Consider the following 16208-nt stretch of genomic DNA (forward strand, 5'->3'; position numbering starts at 1 on the left):
TGTAACTAAGTTCGGATAAAAGTTTCCACTTTCCTTCTCCAAAAAGTTTTAAGGGCACTTTTATTTTCGCGAAAATAGCTATATCTTCACACAATACTTTATTTTTTATAGTTGTTTTTCAACGAAAAACTTCCTAGCTGTGACTGTCAATTAGTTTCTAATTAATATTACATCTTTAGGAAACATATTTCTATATAATATAGAAAAAATATGTTAAAGTTACGGTTTCGAGAAGAATTTAGGTAGATTAATTGAAAATCAATAACTGTTCATGGCGTTTTGTCAAATAACGAGCTAAGTAAACTGTTATTCATTAGACCGGAGTAATATTGTGCAACTTACCATATCTACATCAATCATTCCGTGACGAATTAATTAGTTCTAATTAGGAAAACTATGCTGACAGCGGCCGTCAGTCAATCAATTTAAGGAAAAAAACCAACCAGTCATCCAACGAACACTTGACCATCTGACGAGGGTTCAATATTAGACTTGGAGCTGTGCTAATGACCAGGAGAATGGAGAAAATGCGGTTTTGGAGGCAGCAGGTGTATAATAGTGATATTACGAAAGGGACTCCAAATTTATTACACAAAGTAGTTAAAAATAGACAGTATATCTTAAATTCAAAATTCGTTTTATAAGAAAAATTTTGTTTCGGTATTTATAACTAAAATAATCGTAACAATAATTGCAGAAACTTGAACGTTATCAAAAAAAAATCGGTTGAATATGAAAATATAAGTAAAAATTATCAGTGAAAAGTATATATAATTAATATATTATATGCTGTCACTATTATTTTATCAAAAATTGTATTAAAACACCAAATAACTAAAATAAATTATTTAACAATTAACAATATGCAGCTCGTTTAAGTCGCCACAATATTATTCGGTGTAACAGAAATCCCTAGTTGGCAATTGCTAGGTTATGTGTTAGGCAATTAGTGGGCATATGTTGATTCTATTACATTTTCCACTAATTATTGCCATTGAAGTGTGCTATATCCATGGCTGTTATAGTTCTAATTATTTGGATTGTAAATTTCAACGAGTAACAAACAGTGGATCGCTAACAGCGAAATCAGGAATAGCGAACATTATTAGGGAACATGTGTTGTTTCCATTATAATTCATTTAAAAAGAATACACCACTGTAACCCGACATATACATCTCATTTTGTTAATTCCATCCTAATTAAGTTAAATTTTATTGATATTCAGTAGGCGCTCAATAATTAACTCACTTAGTCTTATTATGCCCTGGCCCATTGATTGGACTAATGGAAATATATAATAAATATTGACCCATTCTCGCTTCTTAGTTACAGTTCTGAGGGATGACTGATGATAAGCATGAGGGGCTTTACCTGACAACAACAAATAGACTGTCTAAACAATTTCTGAACAATCATAATCAATAGACATATTAAAGTTTCTAGACACTTTTCCTATTATCATTGGCCTTATTTTGTGAAAATCATTAGCATTAGTGCAAGTTAGAAACGTTTTTCGTTAAGTTGCTATTTTTCTCCTTAATGTAAATTTTTCAAATTGTGCAGCATCCGTTCTTTCTGGTTAAATTTTCCAACAAGGAGAAGTCGTCGAGAAGAATTGAACCCTACTATAATCCGAGATAGTACTGAAAATAAAGTTACTTGATTAAAATTGAAAAATCCACAAATCATGTTTCATAACCTAGAAGTCGAATTTGAAAAAAAAACTGCATTATTTTTTTATGCGCCTAATGATATAAGTGACAAACATATTTTCTAAGGCGTTTTAATAAAATTCGCAAAAATATCTTATAACACGCCAAGAATACGTCTAATCATAACCGTCAATATCAATATTTGCGGATCCATTAGAAACATATTACCGTAGGTTCATTTTTCATCCGATTCGGTGTCACGCTAGTTCCATATTAATAAAAATTATTTGAAATTCTAATAAACGTCGACTCATTTGGTTATTTTCGCTTTGGTTAATATGAAAAATATTTTCACATATTTCGTCTGGGGGAAATTCCCGCTATGCAGTAATTAAAAATCAGAATGGCTCAAAGGCATTTCAATATTATCATTCAAGTATTCATAATGAAAAAAATGTATTGTTAATTTAAACTGAAATATAAATATCGCCAAGCTGCAAATATTTAATTGAAGTAATAAAATATTTAATATCAATTAAATATTCCAAATTCAGCAAAGTAATTACAATACCATATATTATTAAATATTATGAAAGATGTTAAAATATGAATAGATTTAAAAGGCAATTCGCGCTTTTTATCATAAATTCTATTTTGTTGAAGTACATTTTAATGTTCAGCCCGATATTTTTCAACAACATAAAAATAGGCGATCAGCGTTAGTAATGATTCGTTTATAGCATCTGGAAATAACCTGGCAATAGCTTTCGTTGTTCTCATCACATGATATAATTCATAAAATATCATATGTCCATGAACAAAGTATAGTCAATTCAAAATAGCAATGACACGAGCGTCAATATATGTCTGTCTAAATTTGTAAATTCGTTTTACAGTCAGACAATATTATCCTTGTCATTTTATTAGGCTGCAATTAAGGAATGGCTTAAAGTACATAAAATAAATTTCGAGGAAATCATGTTAAAGAATGAACTATTTGAAATTATTACTCGGTAAATATAAATGAAATATTTAATTGCATTTTATGTAATTTACTTTTTTAGAATTAAGCCTGAGAAAATATAAATAGTAGATCTGATTACTGAATGTTATGGCCACAAAGTATTATGTCTCCCTTCCTATCACTGCATTTTTAATCCAATTGCATCGAAAGAAACAAAAACTAAGCGTAAAACATAAATCTGCTCTCTAATGAAAGTAAAATACATTATTCAGATAAACAATTGTTAATTAAGTGGATTAGGCCTTCAGGGGATACCACTACATACAAAAACGCGTCTAGAACCCTACCGATACTAGTGTGGAAAAAAGCTCAATGTATATATAATAAAACTCTAACCTATAAATTATTGTGGCTGTAAAATTAATTGTACTTTTAAGTACTTCGATAATAAATGTTTTTGGTGTACTATAATATTAAAAGTTTGTTATATGTCAGAGCCTAAATGTACTAAAACTCAGAGTAGCTGCGGCAACATTGCGACGTTTCCCGTATCACTGCTATTTTGAATTGACTATATAAATTATCAGGAATCAAACTTTCTTACTAAACATGTCTATCATCAAAGCGCTGATCTTGAGACCGAAAAACTAATGCCAATTTGTTGAAAAGCTAAACACTATATTGTTGGCTGATTAATATTTGTAGACCCTCTTGCGAGCTCATTATTTTTAAGGAAGAAGTTGTTAAACCGACTAAGGATGTTTAATATTGAAATGATATAAACATACATTACTTTTTCAAACGTCTAGTGGCTTATTTTGATTAAAATTAAAAATATTAGTAATTGATGCCAGCCTAAATTGAATAAAAATATAAAATATCCCGAAAATTGATAATTAATAACTTGCTTGTTAAGTAAACGAAAATTATAGAAATTGACATAAATCGTTCTAAAGACAATTTATAAACTCAACTTGAATAAAACTGTACTTCCGTATAAACTCAATATTAAGAGAATTTAATTTACTTATCATATCCCTTAACGATCCGAAAGCACAAACTAAAATCGAAAGGAACTCCCACAAGGAAAAACAGTAAACTGATTGCTAAGTTTTTATCAAATCCGCCCATCATTCATCATCTGCGCTTAACATACAGGCTATTAGGTTAACAAGATCTTGCGGGTCGAACCAATCTACTTATCGACTTGGAAACAAGATGTTTTATCGCTAATTTGATTGTTTCTGACCAACTTCACTAGTGAAGAGTTAGGATTTCTTTATATATTATTCTACAACTGGTAAAAAAACTAAGGAAACGTTATCAGAAACTTTGCAACTTACGTCACAAACATTAGGATTTATTAGTTATGTTTTACTAATATAAGCCGATCAAATATCATTTTCTACGCTATGAAATCGCGTGTAGGTAAAAAGTCAGCAATGGAATATAAAAAATGTATTAAAATTACTGCATAAATTCGTCCTTTTATGCATAATTTCCTTTTCCATCCTACCCCTGAGAGCTTTCAAATATCACATTTGCTAATGGCGAAAAACACTTCCAAAATGTCGACATTAGGATAAAAAAATTCACCTTCCTCACGATAAATGGGCCGTCATCTATAATGCATTTGACAAACGCAGTGTAATAAAACGATTTCGCTTTCGTGGAAGTGAAATTTGGGGCGTCACTTTACAAAAATTACTGCTCTCGCAGATTTGTCGATATAAGCCGAAAATTTAAATAACTTAAATTGAGGTATACACTATATAATGAGAAATATACAGTATTATTAGACCCAACAAGTAGACATTTATTGAAAATAGAAAAAACAAAATTGAAAATAGACTAGGTTGTAAATATAAACACAATAGAAGAGTGGATAAACAATTAAATGTTATCCCTGTTGAGAAATTAATGTGATACAATTAAATTTCTAATGGAAAAATCATAGTTTTATTTTATTGGAATTATATTTAATTAGTTTTTAAGCATACAAAGTAACATAAGGCACATCATTATTTAACGATATCTATTTTAAAAATAAAAAAGCCGGCTTGGTAACGCAGTGGTAAAGGCGATAGGACTGTCCTCCTACTGTTGCGATAGCCGCTGATTCGAATCCTGCTGGGGTATGGTCGTAAATTTATGTTTGTGATTGTTTAAAATTTGTGATTGTCCTAGGCAAGAGTATATAAAATCCGACAAGGAAAATGATCCCAGTCACACCAGTAACCATGGGTAATACCGGATATCTTCTGGGATGATTTCCAAAGTTGGTCACTCGCCAGTCTGTAGGCTTAATGCTGAGGACCGTAGTTCGGAGCCTACGTTAAACTGTAGGTTCAGTCCAGATAAAACCCTAGTTAATAAAAGGGGTCTTTAAAATATATTTAAAAAAATTACGATTTTTTCTTTATGAATATAAGAAGATATTAAATATATTCGCTTAACATGGGGTGGCATGCTGTTTATACTTTCTATAGAGTTAACTGAGCAAGACCGAATGATATACAGGAAAGTACATGAAGTAACACCTTTGTCCAATCACAAACGTAATTTAAACGAGCTTTATTTCAACTCAATGATCTATTATTCTAAAAACCATCACCTAATGAAATAATATAATCATATTTTCCGACTTACCAACTTGTAACGTCATAAAATCAGAAATAAATACCTGAAAATAAAAATAACATTAACATAATGAAATACTAAATTTTAAAAAAACACTCCATTGAATATTTCTAAAAAAATAATATTTAGAAAATAATTTCAACAGATTCCAAAGACATAAGATAACTGTTCAAAGATATGTTTGGTGCAAAAGTAATTTCGGGTTTTCCTAATTGGCATGGCTCAATGCTGCCATATTCTAGCGCGTTTTAACGGTAATAGCCCATCGAATATCTTAAATATAATGGTAGCATCACCGTTTACTGAACCAAACATTATTGCGCTTTGAATAAAGAGAATCCAGTGTCAGAGTTGATAGAAAAGTGGCAAAAATATAATTGATTAATGTTCTAGACGTTCATGAATAAATTCGAGTTAAAAAAAATATGAAGGAAAAACAGAAATAACTTTTTCCACAAACCATTATTATTTATATTTACGATTGAGCGCCAGATTTAATATATTATGATCCAGTAATTTCCATAAACCATTTATCAATACATTTTATTATCTCTATGCAAATCAGGATCAATTTTAATATTAGGCCGTATTTTATACGAATGACTATTAAATAATTTTGGCAATAAATAAAATTATTAACATATTTCGCATCCGAACGACCAAAAACGTGAAATATTCTTTAATTTCCGTTCAACCCTATTCTATTCATTTTTCGAAACATTTATCTTTATCTCTATTTTCCACCTTTACACTTACAACGGCCGGTATTCATTTTTTATTGTGGCAATTAATTTGACTGTCAAATAGAGGGCTGCACAGTCGATTCGGCGCCGGTCGTTCGCAGCTCGAAATATGTTTGCGGAAAAAGAGCCACTAAGAGGCAATGAATAATGGCGCCCGTGTTTGTGATTGGCAGTAATTTACTGCTATTCGGTATGATTTTACTGCACACATCCGTATACATTAACAATATCCATTCTAAGAAAAATTAAAAGTTTCGTCAAGAGTTATACACTAACTTTAACACTGCTCTCTTTTTTATCGTTCAATATTTTGGGCAGAGTTTCACAATAAAGTAAATGACGCGATATATTCCTGGAAGGCGTAATAAGTGAGATCTGAGGTACTTTGAAAGTGTTATTGCATCCGAAAGCGCTCGCTAAAGAATTAAGTCATCTAACCTGATTAACAGGAACATATAGCAAATTTAAAATAACATACGATGGTAATTAAGGTGTTGTGTAGACGTTCAGATTTTAGTATGGATAAATATACGCCACAAGAACGAGCAGAAATAGGGACAAAATTTGTTGAATGTAATCGTTCCATTATTGCCACTCAGCGGAAATTACGTTAAAAATATCCTAATCCTACAGTGCCTATTAAAACCACAATTTATCGTTTACATGCGAATTTTCGACAATACGGTACGACCGCAGACAGGCCTCGTTCTGGAAGGTAACGGACGTCTCGTAACGCTGAAAATGTGGCTCTGGTGCGCGATAGTATTGCAGAGTTTCAAGAAACATCAATTCAGAGACGTGGTTCCCAGCTACCCATTTCGGCATGCAGTTTAAGTTCCCGTAAAAAACTTAATTATATATACGGTTTGAGTACAGTAATGCAATCCTAAGGCTGTCTGGTGAAACTGAAGATTTTTCGTCTAAATTGATAATGAGCGATGAATCCCCTTTTCTTCTCAGTGGCCACGTCAATAAACAGAACAGTCGGTTTTTGGGAACACTGAATCCTCAATTAATTCATGATACAGCATTGCATCTACCGAAAACAAACGTATGGTGTGGTTTTCATGCTGGAAACATCATTGGTCCCTTTTTTTTTTTTTTGAAAATGACCGAGATGTTGCAGTTACTGCTGAACCGTACCAAGACATGATTCGAAATTTTCTTGTGCCTGAAATGGAAGCTCAAGGACTAGAGGACATGTGGTTTCAGCAAGATGGGGTCACAAGCTCGTTCAACAGTTCAATTACTGAATGACGTTTTTCCACGAAGACAAATTTCGCGAAGTGACAATTTAGCATAGCTAGCCAGATCTCCGGATTTCCTCTTATAGGGTTTTTTTAAATTAAAAGTTTATGTAAATAAGGCCCAAACGATTAAAAATCATGAAGAATTCCTTAAAAATAGCCGAAAGTTGCATAGTGAATCGCGTTCACCATTTAGTCGATATAATTTTTCACTGATAAAAAAAATGTAAAGACCAAATAAACTTTTTATAAAAACGAAATTTGCTTATCTTTTCTTTGAACAAGGTTATAAGCAATCAAAATGGTAACGGGACTTTTGCCCCACGTTGTACTAGTTTATGGATTCGTACAGTACATGTTATTTAACAATATAAAATTCATCAAATACTTATAGCCAAATAGATGGATTGTGAAATGATAAAAGAATAATAAAAAATATTATCTTAAATCTTATTTTAAAACTCTATATGTATGTTATCCATTGATCAGATCGAATAATCGTAAACATTTTGGTCTACACATATTAGTGTTATCACACATAATTGAATGACAAATATATTGATAACCAATTACATTATTTCAAAGTATCTCGACAAATAGTATAGATTTTAAAATAAAGGTGTTTGCCTTGTTGCATACGTAGTAAATTAAATATTATTTTAATAAAAAATCCATTTTTGGTCTAATCGAACTAAATTTATAAATATATATTTATAAAAATCATGTTATCACTAATGATATATAATATGATTGCCTATCACTTGAAATTTTACTTGAAAAATCTGCATTCATATATTGGCATTCAGTAATTTTTAGAACACCCGTTAATCTATATAACACAGATTTGTAATTAATCTAGCTACAATGTAATAAATTTATCTATTGTTCCTATATTAAATGGTGTTATATTACTATATGTCGGCTTAAAATAATCTAGAATTATCCATTTATCAATAATCAGTAAAATTAATGCGATATTATAAATGTCCATGTCTCCGTCCATTAGGGAGGCAGAAAAAATATCTATATATATATATATATATATATATATATATATATATATATATATATATATATATATATATATATATATATATATATCGATATATTTGGCCGATATACCGATATTTTTTTAGCCCATATTTTTTCAGAATAAATTAAATACAATTTTTAATAAACATTTAAAAGTGTGCTTAATTTTAAAGGTTTAAAAAAATTAATGTTGGGAACTATCGACTAGGGACTGCAAATAGTAATTACTATTATATTTAAAAATGCAAGGTTCGACTGTTTTTATCAATTCGTAAGGCAGACGAAGATGTACGAATCCTTTCTTGTATAAATTGTGAGAGAGGAAAGGACAGAGATAATTGTTTGGAACTGTTATGTGCTTATTTTGTCCAGCGGTAGTATAAGCGAGACGGAGATGTACATATTCCTTCACGTATTAATTTTAAAACATAAAAGGAAACAATAATTACTGAATACTATTAGGATGCATTTAATAATTTCATTTTAATATTTTCATTTTATATTCTGTGGATCTGTAAAAAGGAATGGAATTTTTCTATCTGAATCATTTCTTTCTAAATGGAATAATACCCTACAAAAATTTTATCGTATTTTAATATGTTAATTGCTCGTTTGAAATAATAAACTATAATAAATATAGACAACACAATAAACCTTAAACAAAACCAAAAAACTAAAGAAGTACAATAATCATAGACACTAAATAAAAATTAAATATATACCTAATCATAAAAAAAAAACTAATTCATGACATAATTAGAAATGATCGCACAATAACTGTAATAAATGCTTTATTTATTATTGAACGGAAATATGGTTTAACAAAAGTCGAGAAAGTAATCCAAATATTACCTACGAATTATTACCATAAAACAGTTAAAAGTATTTTACTATTTATCATTCATAAATTTAATCTATTAAATATTTATTACATTAACAATTTTGAAAAATATCAAAAAAAATCATAAAACTATATATGTTACATAAAAATCCATGTAAGCATAAATTGGGTACATTTTTGTCAAAATCAGTCGAATGAAACTAGTAGAACCAAAAATAATAACTAAAAGTATACAACTGAAACAGTCGATAGTAAATAGTAACAAAATCAGTCGGACCGAAAATAGCGACTGAAAGCAGTCGACAGAAACAGTCGATAGACGATTTCAGTCTATAGTTCCCAACACTAGAAAAAATATATCTATTTTTTTGGGCTACTATTTCACTATTTTTTTATTTCTTAAAAATATCGATATATTTTTTTGTAAAATATTGATATTTTTATACTTACTATATACTTATTGCAACATAAATATCAATATTTTTTTCCTCCGATATATCGATATATCGATATATTTTTAAGGAAATATCGCAAATGATTTTTATCGATATTTTTTTAAATACCGATATATCAAAATATTGATATTTTTTCGGTGCCCAACACCCCTATCACCATAAATGATCAAAAATATATGTTTTTAAAAAATACGTTGTAATCTTCATAAAGAGATAACTTCGCAAAATTAATATAATTATACCCTTATTCCTTAACAGATCTCGGTCGTTGTTCTTAAAATTAATAATTGAGAATGTCCTTTAATCCTCGCTAATCCCTTACTCCGTCTCTTTTTGACGTCTGCTGTACCTACCGTTTTCTGTTCTACCTACAGCTCGCTTTACGCGTTTCGAGTTCATTTGTCACCGTTGTAATCAATTAAACTGTCAGTAAGGGGGTGTAGCAGCCAGATCTTGCGGTCTACGCCCAGCCGGATTCCGGTAGAAATCCGTCGTCTCAAGAAAAACATTCCACCGAACTGGGTATTGAGTTATTATGTGCGTGTTTGCCGGTGACATTTAAAATTAATCTATAATCCGATATGACAATTTAATACTGTAAAAATACGCTCTCTCTTAAGAGAATCTGGAATTTTTCATTTAAAAGGCTCGTGTAAGAATCTTTTTAACATTTTAAATAACTTAAGATGGACAGATCGTAGCGCCACCACTAAACACTTACTGGAAAATTATAAACAACTTTTCCTTTCGATGTAATCATTGCAGTTATTGTAGTGGTAGGACAGCTATGAAATTTGAGAAATGTAACGAAAAATTGCTATATATTATTTAATATGATGACATGACAACAAGGGGAACACTACATATGGTATGGTAAAATATTGTGGTATACTGTTAAATCATCTATGTAGAAATGGTTCACTCATTTTATTGTATTGTAACAAATTACCTTGTAATATTTGAATAAATAATAGCCTTACAAAGCACATGCAACTGCAATATTTCATCAAGTACTTATTTAATACAATCTACATCAAGTTATACAATCTGTCGTTAAACATGCTTTAACATATTAAATTATTCGATAGTTTTTAATTAGATCTCTGTTTAGTCTCTTTTGCCTCACTAGCGTTCAGTGACCAAATTTGGGTTCATTATTACATATTCCATACGTAAGTATTGTTCGAAAGGTTTGAACCGTTCCTGCTATAACACACGCATACTACGCTGTTAAAAGTCGATACAACTAATGATATATTGTGTTCAATCAAATATGAATGAGTTACCTTTAACTTGATGAAATATAGATCATCCAACTATTTGATGTATAAGAAACCAGATATTTGAGATTAGTTTTTTATAATTCAACCATGATAGGATTTGATTATAACCTGTTGAAGATTTGTAATTAATTAAAACTTTTCTTTAGATTTTAGAAATACTTAATAATGTTAGAAACCTGTTCTATTCTATCTGATTAGCATTCAAACATTGTTGAACTCATATACATCTGTAATACCTGAGCCATAATATTATACCAAATATAATTTTACATATTGTCTGGTAATTCAAAAAAGAACAAAATTGTTTATGACTCATATACATTACCAACCAAACAAAGAACGTCTAACCTCAAAATTTATCAACAGTATTATTTATCAGGATGAATCTCACATGAATTCACAAAATATATATTTTTAATTAGCAATATGCAATATGCAAATGTTATAACCGATAAATAAACATTATAGATGGGGTATAAAGAATGATGAGTCGATAAAAACATCTATAACCCCAGGTTTGGTGTTGAAAGAGTGCTGCTGTGTATGTAGTGAAATTGTAAGATACATACTGATATTTTCTGTTTATGTTAATTATATTTTTTAATGTTTTATGATATTAATAATATAAAAACTGATTGAGCAAAACGCCGCAGATAAGAGAACAATAACGCAGACAATAGAATGTTAGATATGTTATTATAATTCATCAAAAAACAAAAAGTCGCGTTTGTGTCTCAATGGCATGCATCCACACGAATAATAATTTATTTCTGATTCGAGTGAGATATGATAAATTCGTAATTGGAATTTATCTGTCGACGACTTTTCTCTTTACCCTCTTTCGCTTTATCCGGTTCATTTGTCACGGTGGCAATCAATTCAAATGTCAGCACCCTTGCGTTGTAATCGATTCGGCGATCGTTTACAATCTAAACTCTCCAGGGACCGGTAACAGAGAAAGGAACACAAAATAGACTCTGAATTACCGCATATTTTAGAGAATTCTAATCATTAAAATATATAGTCTATTCAAAGTTTTTTTGTACATACGTCATCAAGACGTTTAATGTATTGCCTGCCGCAATTTGTAAATTCCTTTCAGAATCAGACAATATATTCCTTCTCATTTTATTTTAGTTAAAAGAGACACAATGCTGTGTGATTAGTTCGAATATGTAAGCGAATGAACCTGTCAAAGTCGTCCGGTTGTCAGACGTATGCAAAATTCTTGAAAGCAATAGTGATAAGAGGTTATAAATTTAACCAATAAACTATTGTGGCTGTATAATTAACTGTAGTTTTTAGATATACTATAATGTTAAAATAAATTATCTTTGATAACATATTTGTTGAAATATTTTATTTAGATTAGAATTTTGTTGTATGTCAAAGCCCAACTGAACTTAAACTCAAAATCGTTGCAGCGACATAGCGACGTTTTAACAATACAAATTTAGTAACGTTGCCATTTACAAGCAATCGAGAGGTATTTGTTTTGGCACTGAAACTAATTTATTATCACTTTTTAAGTACGTTTAAGAATTTATAGATTCGGATATGCCGTTTGTGTTGTTTTATTCAACCGATTAAATACATTCAAATAATGCAATTTCATTGGAAACCAAGCCCACTAACGAGGATGACTGAAAGTACTTGTAAGGTTACTGAAATTTTATAAATTAAAAGTTCTTAGTATAGATATTAAAAACGGATAATTGGGTTTAAATTAACTTTTTATTAAAAAAATCAATACATTATTTTAGCTGATTTGTTGTGGATTGTTTTCTTTGTCACAAACTTTCCGAAAAATGTCATAATTACCTTTATCTAAGAAGATAAAGCCATAGCGTAAAAATATGTTATTCATAACTATTTCTGAAATACGAGTGCACAAAAGGTAAATGCTACAATTAATAGCGAACAATGAAACCTCTACTAATTTCCGATTAATATGGTTGGATTTAGTTACAAAGAGCGCATTATATGCTTCATCGTTAAAGCCAATATGACGTTCTAATAATGCCTCGAGTAAGATACGACTTTCTGACTATAAGTCGGAATACCACACAGAAAATATAATGTGAAATCTGTGTTAAATGTGCAAATGAGGTAAAGGTATAAATTATTTCAACGTCATATTTAACAAACATGATTTAATTTTCCATTTTTTGATACCTGAATGTAATTGGGAAGTATTATCAAGTTTGCAATGAAATAAAAGTAAAAATGCAATCCACAGACATCCATTGTTGAATCGACTAAAAAAACAAAATTAACTAACAAACTATAAAATAGTTTTCATATCTTATAATTACTTAATCTATATTTAGTTATCTTTAAAACTGGAAAACACATAACTAAAACTAATTACGTCCTTATTGAATTTAGTTGTAATCACACATCGCCAAACTACCACAAGAAGCTTGCCACATTGGCTTAGTTCTATTTACTAAATCTCTCAGAGTCTCATAGTTGATAAGTAATGAGATTTATCTTTTTTAAAGTCAAATTATTCTAATAATTTCTTTGTAATAATAAATATAAATATACTTAATACTTGGCAGACAAATCAAATATTATTTATCCGAGAGAAACAAAATGTGAGAGTGTAATTCGAGGGCGAACCATCTATCTCGAAACAATAAACCATTCCTATCCGAAACGAGCTTCGAGTTGGAGCTAATTAGCTTCTAATCTCAAGCAGGAAACCCACCTTCCCTGCTGCATTGCATTTCTGCACTGACCACAGTGCGATTCCGCAATTGTGGCGCATTGTTACACGATTAGCAATTTAAATTGTTATTCGAGAGAGGGCATTCTTCTGTCTTCGAGTTTGCTGAATTTGGAGCCCTAAATTTTACAATGTAATTAAGTAAACGTACAGTGTATTAATTAAATTTGGATACAAATTTTAATTAACCTAATAAGGAATTTCAGTTCGGGTTTCGTCCAACTCTTAAGCATTCGTAATAATTTTTAAAACTAACTAGAGACTGTTTAAAGAATAAGAAACATCATTGAACATCTGGATAAAAAACAAATAGGGTCTAAAACTTTCTTAATTATAGTACATATTTTTAATAAGATTTGGCAAGAAGGCGTGATATATTTAAATCGAATAAAATGTCTCAATATTAACACTTAAAAGATATTAACAAAATATATCTCGGGCAGACCCTTCAGAATTAAACAAGAACATAAATATTTTGAATTAACAAAAAGAATTACAATAGCTAACAGGTCAATTGAAAAGTTCCCAGCCTACCATAGTAAAACACATTTTTTTGGCAAAATTAGTTTTTTTTATTCAACATAATTCCCTTCAAGGGTGATTATACTGATTATAGCGACCCTCCAACTTTTCGATACCATTTTTGCTCAAAATAGGCCTCAGTTTCGCCAATCACCTCTTCATTCGACGAAAATTTCTTCCCAGCGAGCATTCTTTTGAGATCTGAGAACAGGAGGAGCAGGCTTAGGGACAGATTTGAAAAATACGGTGGATGAAGAAGCAATTCGAAGCACAATTCATAGATTTTTGCCATTATTTTCAATGACTTGTGACACAGTGCACTGTCTTGGAGAAGCAGCACTTTCTCTTTCCTCAATCACGCCAATAGCGCTATGTAATAATCGCTGTTGATGGCCCTTCCTTTTTCAAGATAGTCAATGAAAATTATTTCATTTGCATCACAAAATACAGACGTTATAACTTTGCCAGCCGACTGTTGCGTTTTCCCACGCTGTTTCATCCATTGTCACATATCAACGCAAAAACTCAGGTTTATTATGCTTGAACATCTTCAAACATTGCTCCGAATAATCAACTCGTTGTTGTTTTTGGTCGAAGGTGAGCTTGCGCGGTACCCACTTTGCACATAGCTTTCTCATACCCGAATATTCGTGAATGATATGATGTACACGTTCAGTTGATATCTTTAGAGTGTCTGCTATTTCACTCAATTTCAATTTACGTTCATTCAAAATCATTTGGTGGGCATCCACTGCCTTCACCGTCTTCAGTGCTCATTTCACCATGTCTAAGCTTAGCATACCAATCTTTGATGGTTGATTTTACGGGGGCAGTGTCTGGAAAATCGGTTTCAAGCCAAGTTTTTGCTTCAACTGTATTTTTTCCCTTCGAAAAGCAATATTTTATCAACACACGAAATTCCTTTTTATCCATTTTTTTCACAATAACAAAAGTTGCTTCACTCAAAATGCTATAATTCACAAACTAATGATCCGGCAGTTGTCAAATTTATACACGGATCTTTTGAGGGCTAGGGCTAACTAAAAAACGTATAGATTTAATTATAGTAGCGCCATCCATGTGTCAGGCCGAGGACTTTTCAATTGACCTGTTACATTCAGATATATTTTAAATATTGTTTTATATATTGTTCTCAATATCTTTCTGAATATCTACTAATTTTAGGTTATAGTCTTGATTTATTAATGACATTGTCTCTTTATTATTATTTATCTTATTAAAGCATTGAAAGTTCTTCCTTTAACTCCTTTTAAAACAACTTTATTTTTATTAAAATAATTCGTTTTATTGTCATAGTTTTGTGTTTTATAGTTATTTTCTTATGTTCTATTTACTTTATGTGTTTGCATCTCATCTTCTCATTATTTTGTGTTTTCTTAGTTTTCTTTAAATAAAGTTATAAAACAGCAACCATAAAAAGAATTACATGAGGTCGAAAGCCACTAAATAACACTAAAGTATTAAAGTAACTATAAACACATAAATTTAAATAAATCCCTATTTCCGACATTTAAAACTATTACCAACAGTTCTAAAAGCTTTTATCCCATAAATATACCTATAGCAGCCCGAGACATATTCATAAAAACAGGGCGGAATAAAGGAACACTCGACCGATTCGGGAAAATTAGATTATGCTCGTGGACCAACCGCCCCTGTCTCTGGAAAAAATCAGAGGAAAGGTTAATTGGGTCTGGGTTTTTAGGAAACGTGTAATCTAGCACCAGTGCTGATATAAACTTAATTTAAAATAAAGCGAGGAATATACGTAAGAGTTTTTATACTTGAAAAATATTTCAAAAATAGACAAAAAATGTAATCAAAATTATTTAAAAAATTAGTTATTACGACTTCATATGCATAAGAAATAATTAGATATATCGTTGTAGTAATTACAACAGTCGGGAGACAGAAATCTCTCTATTTATCTTGGTATTGATTAAAAGAACCAACTGTTTCCGAAGCTTTTATTCAATAAAAACTAACGTCCTGCCAAAAACTTCTCAATCAAGAGAAAGTTACTCCCCCACAAGATGCCGGAAAAACGTAAGGAAGAAGTTAATTGGTTGATATGTG

The 16208-nt window shown here is 30.5% G+C and overlaps 1 protein-coding gene across 1 annotated transcript in view; it reads right to left on the reverse strand.

Moving 5' to 3' along the window:
* vex (somatomedin-B and thrombospondin type-1 domain-containing protein) overlaps positions 1-16208 on the reverse strand; it is a 279653-nt gene that overhangs the window by 194494 nt on the left and 68951 nt on the right. The gene's annotated exons all lie outside the window — the stretch shown is intronic.

Source organism: Rhynchophorus ferrugineus, unplaced genomic scaffold (genome assembly GCF_030347505.1).
Source record: "Rhynchophorus ferrugineus isolate W39M unplaced genomic scaffold, kcgeb_rfMv2 rfM3, whole genome shotgun sequence".
Classification (NCBI taxonomy): Eukaryota; Metazoa; Arthropoda; class Insecta; order Coleoptera; family Curculionidae; genus Rhynchophorus; species Rhynchophorus ferrugineus.